General features: G+C 31.4%; 1 long non-coding RNA gene and 1 pseudogene across 1 annotated transcript; one reads left to right on the plus strand and one right to left on the minus strand.

Moving 5' to 3' along the window:
- The first annotated feature begins 367 nt into the window (after nt 1-367).
- LOC145122184 (pentatricopeptide repeat-containing protein At5g47360-like) lies at nt 368-4,324 on the plus strand (annotated as a pseudogene).
- Nucleotides 4,325-7,714: 3,390 nt separating this feature from the next.
- On the minus strand, nt 7,715-9,080 carry LOC145121370 (uncharacterized). Its single transcript, XR_013714584.1, has 3 exons — nt 8,651-9,080; nt 8,366-8,404; nt 7,715-7,950 (listed from the first exon to the last, which is right to left on the minus strand). It is a non-coding gene; the product is annotated as an uncharacterized LOC145121370 (long non-coding RNA).
- Nucleotides 9,081-13,728: the final 4,648 nt, after the last annotated feature.

The raw sequence follows: 13,728 nt of genomic DNA on the forward strand, positions 1-13,728 counted from the left end.
AAAAGTCGGAAAAATAATGAAGACACTATGACCAGGCCCGGTGAAGAGCATGGGCAAATTGGGCATAGGAACAAGACCCATTTTTTCATGGGGCCTAATTTTTTATACTATATTGAAGTTAGGCCCGACATGTTAGTCCAATTGTCCAGTCCACATCGTTGACCAGCAAGCAAATGTGAGACATATTGAGAACGCAAGATGCCAAGCACGCATCGCCGAAGGCAGAAGGCAGAAGCGATTGTCAATTGATCATCATCAATTCATCATTCAACAACTTTATCATAATTCAGGTATGGGTTTTAGTACTTGATTTTTAATCACTAATCATGTAAGGGATAACGTCCCAGAATAAGTGAATTAGGAACGAATGAATGTTGTATCACTTATCAGAAAAGCCTGCAAAGGGTAACCTCAGAGTTGTTGGTTGATATTTCTGCATAATTCAGATTCGACAACTTTTAGTTTATTTGATTTTTTTGTCTTATTACAGTAAAACAAGTATGATTGTTCTTGGCTATCTTGCAAAGCTTATACTTGGAGTCTTTGGGTAATTCTTAATTCCATTACAATCAAAATCAAATCTTATATTTATTAAAATTGGGTTCTGATTGATTGTGTTCCCCTTGTTAGGTTAATTGTTTCAATTGCTTGGGTTGCATACATCATTATCTGTTGATTGACCATCCACTTTCTCCATTCCTAAATGAGGTTTTCATAAAGTTGGATGACATTTGGGGTAATTTCTGATTCCTATTCCATATGTGAGTGAAGAAACACATTAATGTTGTTACATTGACCAAATTTTACTTCCTTCACCAAGTCTTTTGGGCATTGCAACCTTTGCATTTTTCTGCTTTTATTGCAATTATTGCCAGGGCAATGATGATTTGAGACTAGTGTTTATCACTATCCATCCAATTAAGTAAAATGACATTTCTATTCAGTTATGTTTTTTTCGTTTAATTGTGATTTGTGAATTGAATATTAAGTAAAATGACCTTTCTGTCCAGGTGGGGAGCTACTCTCGTGAACTCTTTCCTGTTCAATTTGGCTCTCATTGTTCTTTGCTCCATCAGGTAGGATGACTCATTTTCTTTATTAATTATTTAATATTTTTATAGTTTTTTAACCGGTATGAGAACATTATGTAATGACTCATATTCGATTCCATTATTCTATTATATTATTTGTAATGGTTGCATTGTTGCTCTACAAAACTTATGATTCACACTTTCATATGAGAAAAATAGATTTCTGAAACTTATCGTCGTTTTAAAAAAAACTACAGTTTATATAATTTAACTCGTCACATGTTAAGGTCTAAAGGTCGTTTTTGCGGCTCGTCCTACACATTTAAATCCACCAGGCCCAACCCGATACATGGGCGAGATGGGCTAAGGCCCAGGACATCAAAAAATATGGGGAATCATCTCAAATAATTAACTGATACATATGTTTTGGCCCAAAAAAATTAGTCTGGTACTCTTTTCCAGCGCAAGGCTTGGGAGCTAGGGCGGGAAAACTCAAAATAATTGGGCGGGGGAAAGCTGTAATCTGTATGTGTGATTGGTTGATTGTCAATCGATACCTAGAAATTTTGAAGTTGTAGAAGATCGAGGAGCATCATCATCAATTTGTGGCTTTTAAGGATTTGAAGATTCCAATTTCTTTTCTCTGATTTGGTGATTCATTGACGTTTGAGGTATACCATTTTCTGTTTTGTTGATTCTTTTCTCCTATTCTCCTTATCTGATCACTATTATGATTTAGTGAATCCCATTTTCCGATTTGTATGATTAGTACATTTGTAGTTCAAAGTTGTGTTGTTGGAGACTAGGTCGAAGCCTTCAGTTCAAATTTCCGTATTTGAGAGAGTTCCAGAATGCAGTTTGAAGACTTCTTATTTGGTAATTCCTAAATCTCTGTTCTGATTCCGTTTTGAGGTGTATCCTATAATAATCAATTGAACTTCTGAATTTTTGTTTTATGATTATTCTGATTTCTGATTAGAAGGAAGAAGTAGGTATAAATTTTCCATTGTTGCTATTTTACATAATTTTTTCAAAAAGGATTCATATTTCTGATTAACTATTCGTTTTCTCATTTTTCAGATCAGTTGACATCTTGAAAATAAAAACAAAAACAAAAACTTTGGTTTTCTCGTTTAGGTCTTTCACTTTTCTGTTTTCTAATCACTTTGGTTTTTGTTGTCATTTGTTTTTAATTATAAAAAACGCATCTATTGTTGGTTTTTTTTCTTTGGCTTTGATTATTGACAGACTAATTAAAAATTTCCCCAGTTGCCCTTTGGCTTGAAGTCTTGGTAAAACATAACTCATAAATCGTAAATTCTTATTTTTATTGTAGTAAACTAGTAACTTAGTTTTTCTTTATTCATTTTTATGAATTTGTAGTTTTGTTAATTTAATTAAGTAATGACTAATTGATTCTAATATCATTTTTGTTTCTAAAATAGGCGTGTTTGTTTGGCTTGAAATTTTTGTGTGGGAAATAATGGTGATTTTTTTAATTGTTAATTCATTTAGTTTGTTAATGGACGCTCAAGAGTTAAGACTGTGTTTTTGCTTGAAGAACGAATGCAAATACAATTTTAGTTATAACTTTTAACTTTTAGTTTGTATGGACCTCAAAAAATATCCAATTATTCTTAATTGTTTTATGGTTGCATTTTGATTCAACCACTAGGCCTTATATCATTTTTTTTTATATTTTCAGCCTTGACCAATACACATTGAAGACTGTGAAAAGAATAGTAGTAATAAAACTATATAAAACGGTTAACATTCAATTTCTAGTTTTAATATAATTTTTAGTTTTTGGATATGAGTTAAATAAAAAATGTATGGATATGAGTTTCTAAATAAAAATATCATTAGTTACGTTTTGATAAGTTTATGGTTTCAGTTTAGATATTAGACATAGGGGCATTGTTAAGCCTCTTTGTCCAGGGCAACAAAAACCTATGGACCAGCCCTGGCTATGCCTGTTCGAAGTTGTCCTAAAAGACGTTATTCGGTTGAATAAGTCTAAAATACATATTCGAAAACCGATCCAAATAGCTTATTCGCTCCTAATTTGGTTTGGTTCGATTCGGGTTTTGGTGCCGGTTCGGGTTTTTCTGTCCAAACGCTACTCCCTAGTCCTGCAATTAGTCCAAAATTATACACTCATTCACATAGCACCTATCTTCGTTCGCACAGCCTCCTTCACAACATTCAGCTGCCAGCTATAGTGTTTGCCTTCTCCGATCTCCTGGTAGGTCCCACTTTCTTTTTTTCTGGTTTGGGACAACCTCCGATAAGCACATGATTTTTTTCCTGGAATCGATAATACACATGAATTTCTTGTTATTTCTAGTTTGATCTGATTCCATAAGCAGATAATTTTTTTTTCTGGAATCGATAAAGCACATGAATTTCTTGTTCGAAATAAGGCAGTTTTGTGTTAATCTGCTTTAGTCTCTCGATCCCTCTCATCATCATTCCGATCCAAAAATCCTAGTTTTTCCTTCGCAACGCGTGCAGTTACAAATCCAGTGGAAAAGTATTGGACGCATTTACAGAGTAACGATCCAAACATCGAAAAAGCCCTAACAAGAATTGGAGCTAAATTGGATTCTTCATGCGTGAAGGAGTTGATAACGAAATGCAGTTCTACCGGTTAACATCCTACTTCATGTCTTAGATTCTTCATCTGGGCTGGGATTCAACATGAGTATAGATAAAACTCATACATGTATAACATTGCTTGTAAATCATTCAAGAGTAATCAAAATCCTAATGTGATTAAGGACGTTATCGAGGCTTACACTATTCATCAATCTATAGTAAATGTTAAAACTTTCAAGGTTGTTTTGAATCTTTGTAAAGAGGCTAGGCTTGCGAATGAGGGCTTATGGGTGTTGAAGAAGATGGAAGACTTCAACTGTAAACCCGATACAACAACTTACAATCTCGTGATTAGGCTGTTCTGTGAAAAGGGTAAGATGGATGAGGCGTTAATGTTAATGGAGGAGATGAGTTTGATCGATCTTTATCCTGATACGGTGAGAAGGTGTTTAGGAGGATGTTGGGTGGTGGGTTGAAGCCAGATGGGGTGGCGTGTAGTTTTTTGTTGAAGAAGATGTGTTTAAAGGAAGAACGGGTGTTGGAATGTTTTGAGTTGTATAATGAGATTGAGAAATTAGGGTTTGTGATTTCGATTGATTCATAGATTTATTTTATGATGATGGATGGTTCAGAAAGAGAAAGGGTGTTTTTTGGAAGCTTCAAAGCTTGCTAGGTTTAAGGTGAATGGTGGTTAAATTAGGTCATTTTCAGCATAATTTGTATACATTTTTGAAAATAATACATCTTGAATCGGTGAAAATACAGTATATTGCTAATCATCATGACAAACACTAAGGTGTTGTTTGTTTTTTCTGAGGCAAAATGTCTGCAGTCTGCGGACCACATCTGTAGACATCTGCAGTAGAAGAGGTGGACCAAACGTCTGCATTCTGAAAAAAGAAGACTATTTGTTTTTTTAACATCTGCAGGCTACTAAAATAAACTGATTTTTTTAAACTTCAAAGTGATTTTTTAATATTTTTATGACTTTGTTATAAATAATTAACGAATCTAGATCAACTTTTATGTATTATTATATAAAAAATAAAAATAAAAATGGTATGAATTAATGTATATATTTGATAAAAACCAACAACTTTGGTTGCAAAGTTATAATTAAACATTATAATTAGTGATCAAAAAATTTGATACATAAATGGATGGAAATAAACTTCGATTTTTTCAATTAAATCCATTAAAAACGTACCATAAATATTTTTCTAGAGAAATTGACGATACTGTATTAAATAATGTTTTACAAAATTTGACAAAAAAATATAAGAATATATTATGATTTTTTTTTCATATTTATATAAACAACTTCAACGACTATTATTGTAATAAATCTTTATTTATAAGTTTGTCAAAAATATAATGTTTGTATCGTCGAACGTTTTTTTTAAGTTTTGTAATTTTTTTTTCAAATTGTTTATCATTAATAAAGTTAGAAAAAATATAAATTAAAAAAAAACTTTAAAAAATAAAGATATATATGTTTTTTTAGGCTAGAAGATGTCTGAAGATGTTAGAAGACTCTGGTCCACATCTGTGCCAAGAAGAGGGCGCGCAGACATTTTTAGGTCTGCAGTCTTCAAAAAAACAAACAGTTTGCGAAGGCTAATGTCTGCGTGGTCTGTGCGACGCGGACAGAAGAGGTCACGCAGATCTGCAGACAAACACTACCTAATAATCCAACTGACAATTAAGACTGAAAAACTCCTACTAATAGAAGCAATATCTTTTAAAACATCTGCAAATTTAGTTCATTTTGATTTCTGTAATAAGCTGTTCACTTGTTTAATTTGTATACAATTTGAATGTACTTTGTATTAAATATTAAGATGACTGATGACAATATTTGAGGTTCAAGTGTGATAATTCTGTTTTGATGACAAATGGAAGGGTACTTAAGCTGCAAAATAACTTAATGAAATAATATAAAGTATAAGAAATATTAAATTTTTAAAAAGACCATCCAAGAGTTATAATAATTTATATCAATGTCATCAGAAACAACTTCCACTACCGCAATATCTGTAATGAGGTGTAAGTGTGTATGTGTATGTATAGAATTAACTAATTAAGTAAATTCACAGATAAAGTTTCATATCGTTTGATTTCGGGCTTGGACTGGTTTTCTATCACTGTTGTAGACAATCTCCTGGAGGTATAATGTTGTTTGGGGCCTTCATGAAGCATTCATGGATAAGTGAGAAAATGAAAAACAAGATGGAAAGAATCCCAACTTCAAAACACCAAAACTTTTGATATGTCAAGACTCTGAGAGTTTTGATTCTAACTTTATACGTATGGAGATTATCGATCAATTTGCAAGTGATTTCCGAAAATCACATCACTAAATAGTTATCTAATCTCAGTAAATTAGCGTGAATTAAAATTTTCCAAAAAGTGGTCATACTTGCATACCAAATTTTGATTCATCTTAGATAAAAGATCATTTATAAGCCTTCAAGGAATATTGAATATAATAAACTTTCTCCTCTTTTGATTTTCTTGAATACTTGTTTCTTATTTCAGACGACGATACCAAATGATAGGGAAAATTACAAAAAAAAATATGATCAAACTTGACTACAACAAACAAGAGCAATCTTTGTTCTTCATATATTTTTTTTCTCATATTCTTCTATAAACTTTTATAAATCTCTAAACATAACTAAATATTTCAAAAGATAACTATCAACCCTAATCAGAATCCTAAACTTATAAGAAAATATTCACAAAAGAAAATAAATAAACTCTAAAACAAAAAAAAAACTCTAAAATTTGTTCCAAAATTCGTGACTTCAAAACAACCCATATATAGCCTAAATAAACACAAAGGACCAAGGATTTTTACCACTTGTCAAACCAATAGGTTCACTCTCTCGAATTGTTAAGCTATGTTGGCCATACTCGTATGTCATATTCCTACATGGCATAACAACCGTCAATGTAAATATGAAAAAGGATTTGTCATACATGAGGTTTTATCAGATCACTCTGATAATGTCACGTTACTGCACCATTTTGAAAGAACTAATCCATTGTGCTCCCTGTTTAGTACATCTTTTTCGATTCCATTTTATCGATTTGCTCAGGTTTTAACATTAATTACCTACATAATTATTTCTAATTAGACTTCGTACTCATATTAAGAATAGATGATAGAAAAATGTGTGGTTGATTTTGGTGTCGCTTGTCATTTTCGTATAGTTGAAATTTATACTAATTTCAAAAGGGATCAAAACTATGATCTAATGCAAGCTTCGTGGTGCAGAGTTCATACTTGTATAAAGTGAGTTTGATCTCTAACACGACGAAATAGAGGGGCAATGCCCCTTGTGATGGTCCCTACTAACCGATCAACTAGCAAGGTCGAAAGGGAAGTAGCACATTAATGTAACTGCAAATACATTTGAACCGCAATTTTCATCATCCTTATCCATTTTATGGATTTCATGATTATAAACAGGGGATATACTCCATGTTTTTGGAACTAACGAGTTTATAACAACTCTTACTATGATATAGTTTTTTACTTTCATTCTTGTGCCTAAAAATAAAAATGTTATGCTAATTTATCATGCGAAAATATTTCGATTTGAGGCATAAAATGCAAATAGTTTTCAAGGAAAATGAAAATACGAATTGTTAATTATTTCAGAATCTAACTATTTCAATCTACAACACACCATCTTCTCGAATTTTTCCAAGACAACGGACCCAATTGATCATTAACTAGCTCAATTATTCTCATATTTCTATGAGTATTAACAATTATTAGAAGCCAACGCCAATAATTTACACCCAAAGTTTTGGTTTAGTCATTGAAACAACAATTTAGAGGTTATCCACAAGTGTTCGGTTGAGAAGTTGTGTCAAATGTTAAATCTACCCAAAAGGGATCAAATCTCCTTTTCGTTGAGTAGGCACTTCATCATCTTACATGTGTTCAATACTTCACTTGTACACTACATCTTTTACATGGTTTTTAAATACACTCATTTAGACAGGGCCGGTCCATTAATTTTAAATGCCCGGGGCGAGGTACTAAATTAATGCCCTTTTATATGAAAAATGTATATAGAAAAAGTAAAATAAATTTTATAGCCAAATTAACTCAAGTTTATACAAACAATAACATACATAGATTCATCTAAAACTATATCTTCATGTATTTTTTGAAGCAAAAACATCTCTTAACTTGTGATAACCAAGAAATTGTACAAATTAACTTTTGATACTCAAAATTGCTAATGTGTTTAAACTTTCTTGAGTTAGCTATCTGCAATTGTTTAATCTCTCTTGAGTTAGCTATCTGTAACCACAAAATAAACAAAAACAACAATTAGTATAAGAACCAACATTTCAGATTTTCATAAACTAAAATAACCTATTAGATTTTCAGAAATTAAAATAATTTATCAGATTTTCAAATACATTTCCAGAAATTAAATTAATAAAATAACACATCAGTTTTCAACAATCAGGTTTACTAGATTTTCCAAAAATCTGATACATCAAAAACTTCAAAAACTAAAATAACCTATCATATTTTTATCAACATTAGTTTATTCAGAAAACAACATATGAAATATTCTGAAATAAAAAACATACATTTTAATAAATATTGTTTAATTAATAAACATTACAAAAAACAGTTTAAAAAGAACAAATGCAAAACGATGACACAATTCCATAACTTCTTGTTAAGGAATTTACAGGATTTGTACCTTTTGATGCAGTAAGAACAATAAATGACCAAAACTAATCTGCAAGAAAAATGCAATTCAAAGTTATAATTTGTAAGTTCATTCCAGTTTCGACAGTTGAGAAAGCTTGACTAAGTACAAAACACTTAGAGTCTTTGACTTGATAAACAAAAGCATTCAATTTCATAAACATAAAACAATCCTATAAATACAGATTTCGATAAAATAATTAGAAAACTCAAAAATACAATTCAAAAGTCATAACTCAGAATTTACAGGGGTATGTAAGAGAAATCTTTAGCAAACCTTTGAAACTTGAGCAGAATTGGCAGCTCTGTAAAACTACAAAGATAAGCAGTCCACTGAAGCGAGAATTGATGAGGAGTTGGGGATTAATGGACTATATGAAAAGGTTATCAAATTTTCACGAGAACAAGAGATTAAGAGGGCATATTAACAATGAAATTATGAGGATTTAAATCTTTTTTAGGTTGAGAACGAGAGAAGAAAGAGAATCGTGTGTTTTATCTGTTGATCAACAGGCATGTCCGTATTTGTAGGAATCGTCTTCTCCAGAACACCTTGTCTTCTTCAACTATAATTAATAGGCGTGCTATGTTGCTCAAGAGACCGAAGAGTCGTGCGTTCCAAATTTATTTCAAATTGCCGCCATTGTGTATTAGGTATCCAAGCGTATCCTGTTGCCCTCTTTTCATTTGGACCGGACTTCATAGTATTAGCGGATCAAGAGTTGCAGTGGCCCAAGTACCATACACCCATAAAAGACCTACAAAAATTGATGCCCCTTGAAATTTAATGCCCTGGGCCGTGGCCCAGCTCGCCCTGGGCTTGGGCCGGCCCTGCATTTAGAGATGATAATAATTACGATTTATATTATAACAACTCATTGCAGTTTTATATGAATAAAATCATAATAAGTTTGAATATCGTATAAGTGGTAAGTTGTATGCTGCCAATAATAAATAACTACCATGGTTTTTTGTTTATCCGAGACTGGTTTAATGCTTTGAGCTAGAGACTAGTAAAATCTTATGCTACAATTTTTGAACATAGCAAATTACTAAAAATTTGAAGAGATAACCTCACCTGCTAATAAAAATTGGTGTTTTTGCATAAAACTAATGAATAAGTCTAACTTCAACATTTTGAACGAATGAAACACGATATACAAATTTTATGTTTAACAGTATCTCAATACTTTGACTAGTAAAAAACAAAGCAACTTAAAAATATATAAACTCATAATTCATGCTTCATTAAAACAAAGCCAAATAACCGTTAGGCCCACTAAAATATAAAATCTTTGTACGCATCACGCTCTTGCAATCGTTACCCAGGGTTCATCAACGTTGTCTTTGGACTTCCACAGTGGTTTCCAGTGGTGGTGGTTGGGGGATAATTGATACAAGAACAATGTATGATGCTAATTTCGTGAAGGGTAAAATAGTTTGGGCGCCTGAGGATAATTGGGAAAACGAAACCATGAAAAAAAAAAAACCAATGGTATTAAGTAAGGTTTGGGATGTGCTTTCACTTTTCAATTTATATAAATTGGCAACGTGGAAGACTTTTTTGAAAAGGAAATTAGATATATTCGTGGAACTTGTTCGTGGTTGGAGTTTAAAAGTAATGATGCGTGTATAAGTTTCAAGCAACATGAAGGCTTGAAAATGGTGTTTAAAGTGGTCAAAGTTCTATGAAAACTGTTGTGTCTCTAAGGTCTTGAACACGACATCATAGCCTTTGGGTTTTGGTGGCGTGCAATTTCATAGTCCGATTACTTTTAGGTGTTGTTCGGCTACTAAAAGTGGTTTGGTTAATGCTCACGGAGAAAGGAAGAAATATTTTCTTTATTGTGTTCCTTCAAAAGAGAAATTCGAGTGGTAATTTTCGTGATAACATTAAAAAACATTTTTCATTAATTGGAGAGGTGGGTCGTTATATTGAAATAGGTAATATTGTGGGATATAAAATGGATGGGTGTAAAGATGACAGAAATAAAACAATTACAAGTATTGGTGTGCAACTTGTTGATAAATAAATAGTATGCCGTTAAATATATGTGGTGTTCAGATTGGTGTGCAACTTGGGTTAAAAATTTGCAAGAATGAGATTACTTTCTTGATTCTTCAAGACACTTTGATGACATAACTTGATTTATTTAAAGTAACAAGTATATGAGTAAATTACCAATTTAATTATGCTTGTAGGTATGCTCAGAATTGGTGCTATTCAAATTAAATCAGCATCTGCAAACAATTTTTCATACACGTTCTGTCTATGTGGAGCTACTAAATGTTAAATGTTATGCACTATATGACAACTATTGTGCCTCAATTTATCTAAGGTTGTTGAGCTCAAATTCACACCCTTTGTTTGAATAATTTCTAAACCTCAACTTTTAAAAACCTATTTGTAAGGTTAATATTGTCATGCCCGTGTATTGCCGAACATATATTACTTTATACGTGTTGTTCACCGAACATATGCTACACCTAGGGCACCGAAGATATGCGGTGTCCAATTTATCGAATACAGTTGGTGCTACAAGCCTGTCTATGTGGAGCTATGCAATGTTATACACTATATGCCAACTATTATGTCTCAATTTACTTAAGATTCTTGTGGTAAAATTCACACCCTCTGTTTCAATAAGTTTTGAATCTCAAGTTAAAAAAAGCCAATTTCTAAGATCAATACGTTAGTGTCCGTCGTATTCATACTGCCTGTCACCTAATATAAAGACACATATATAATTCATCAATTCTATAAAAAAGGGAACTTGTTATACTCAACTAAAATAACATTGATCACAATTCTAAAAATATAATCAGGCTTTAGGCAAAGACATAGTGTAATAGTATGATATATCAAGAACCGATTATAGGCTAATTAACCTAGTATCTAACCAGTCCTCATTGCACTTAATTAATATCTTGTTTTTTTGGACTTACCCTTATACTTTGGATATAAATCAATCTCGAATTTTGACCAATTTATGTATCTGTATTCATCGAATTGCCATTTAATTTCTTATTTTATGTCTTTATTTACAATTATTAGAACACACCTTCAATGAATTTAAACACAGAAGTATAAAGTTTAGTCATATAAGCAACAATGAGAGGATATAAGGTCGTGTCAAATCTAAAATCCAAGCAAAAGGGATATAACATATTCTTTTTGTTGAGTGAGCTTTTCATTATCTCCATAACACTTGCATGCGTTTATTCACACACATTGTCCCTTTTCATTGTTTTGGAAATTGAAAAAGTAAACTTTAATATAAATATCTTTTTGTGTTCTTAAAAGGAAAATTAGAGTTTATATTCTACTATTCTGGTTTTCATATGAATAACCATAAAACGAGATCCCAAAATTACAGTCTAATAAAACATCGTTCCTTTTATCACTCTAGAATATCTGTTTAGAAAATTATTATGCAAATAAGTATGATGATCAAGTAACTTTAGTTGATAATGGGCGATTGCAAATATGCACCCTAGGTGTCGGGCTTCGGGAGTTTGGGTATGTGTTATTGTCTTTGAACTTTTTGTGGCAATATGTGTGGCTACTGGCTAGTAACGATGAACTTTAATTATCATAGATTTGGTGGTGATTTGACTTGATGTGGAGTTGTAAATTCTATGAATTAAGAAAAAGTTCGATGGTAGTAATTGAGATGATTATTAGGGTGCATTTAGTAAACTAGTTGTCTAGTTGGTGGTAGAAAACTGGAAGATGGTTGTTGAAAGTTGGAAACGTAGTTGAAAAATGTAGTTTTTATTTGTTATACGAGTATTTGACAAAAATAATTGGAAGTTTTTTAAATATTTAAAAGAGAAAATAAATATTCTCCTATTTTTCTTCCTACGTATCATCACACCCATATAAAATGATCACAAGTCTCTTAATATTATTTGTTTAAAATCTACTTAGAAAACTAGAAGAGTGACATGACAAAGTAGGCAAAAGAAAAGAAGAGGAGACCATGGTAAGTGGGTAGGAGGTGAAGTGGGGTCAGGCGTGGAAGTGGTAGTTCTAAAGAGAGGCTAGTAGGTACTATGGTCGTTTCCTTTAAATTTTATGTTAAATATATATGTTTAAAAAATATAATATAAAACTTTAATCAAATAACTTTTGTCTCCTAACATTTTCTTGCTCGACAATTAGTTGGGGCTTTTGTTGAAGAAGAAGAAGAAGACAATGGTTACGCATTTAGCAAATGCAAGACTTGCAACAAGGATAATGTATACCTTGCAACTCATTATTCATGATTTGAAATAATATATTAAAAAAAAATACAAGGGCTTCTTTATCTTCTAACTTCAAAGTTTCCCTCACTTTCATATTAGGAATGGCTACATCTCCTTGTTGGAGGTTTCCATGTTAGGGATTAGTTTTGGTTTTGAATTCGAAAGTCAAAACAACTTCTTCGAATTTGGTTGTATTTTGTATTTGAATATGAAATTCTTGATTTTTTTTTTTTCATTTTTGCAGGTTTAAACTTTAAACTATAATATAAAGGTTTTTTTGGTGTGAAAATGGTATTTGGTGAATTCTATAAGAAAAAAAAAATCTTGCATTTTTATAGGTCAATCCAGCGAAAACGATAATTTTTATTCCTGATGCAATTTTTACAATTTCACAGGTCAAACATTTATTTCCAGGGGAGGTTTGCAAGATTGATGGCTATTTGTGGAAAACCCCAAGTTTTGTCTAAATTTTAGAAAAAACTTAAATGAATTAGTTAAATTTATCTTTTTATCAAATAATTTTAGATAACATAATTAACTAACACTATATACTTTACATCAAAATTATAGTTAAAATAATTAAAAGTTAATTTCACATGTAAAGATATAGACCTTTTCTTATCAATTTTAAATCATGCAATTGAAACCATATAAGAGTTAGCTACTCATTCAGAAGAAAAGGACTACTAGCAGATCAAACGCTAATTGATGTATAATTTGAAATTTATTCGTATTAAACGTAATTGTTTTAAATAATTATTAATCTGTAATCATATATCATTGATTAATAGTCATTATAACTTATAAGCCACTGGTTTTGCAAATTATTTTATCCACCAAGTCGATGTTCACATTGAGGATATTGTAAATATTTGAACAATAATTTTCTTATTTTCTCAACACTATTAACTTTCCAAAATTTTCACAAAAATATAAATACATAAATAACATGCTTTTGACTGAAAAGTGTCTCGAATAATTGATATTTTGTCTTTACACATGCTGCAACCTAACTAACGTGTAAGGGCAATTTTGTCATTCACTAAAAATCTTCTTAAGGGCAATTACGTCTTTTCACAGCATCATAAGATTTATAAATTGGTGTGT

This window comes from Lactuca virosa, chromosome 6, assembly GCF_052849685.1.
Source record: "Lactuca virosa cultivar CGN04683 chromosome 6, Lactuca_virosa_CGN04683_v6, whole genome shotgun sequence".
NCBI lineage: Eukaryota > Viridiplantae > Streptophyta > Magnoliopsida > Asterales > Asteraceae > Lactuca > Lactuca virosa.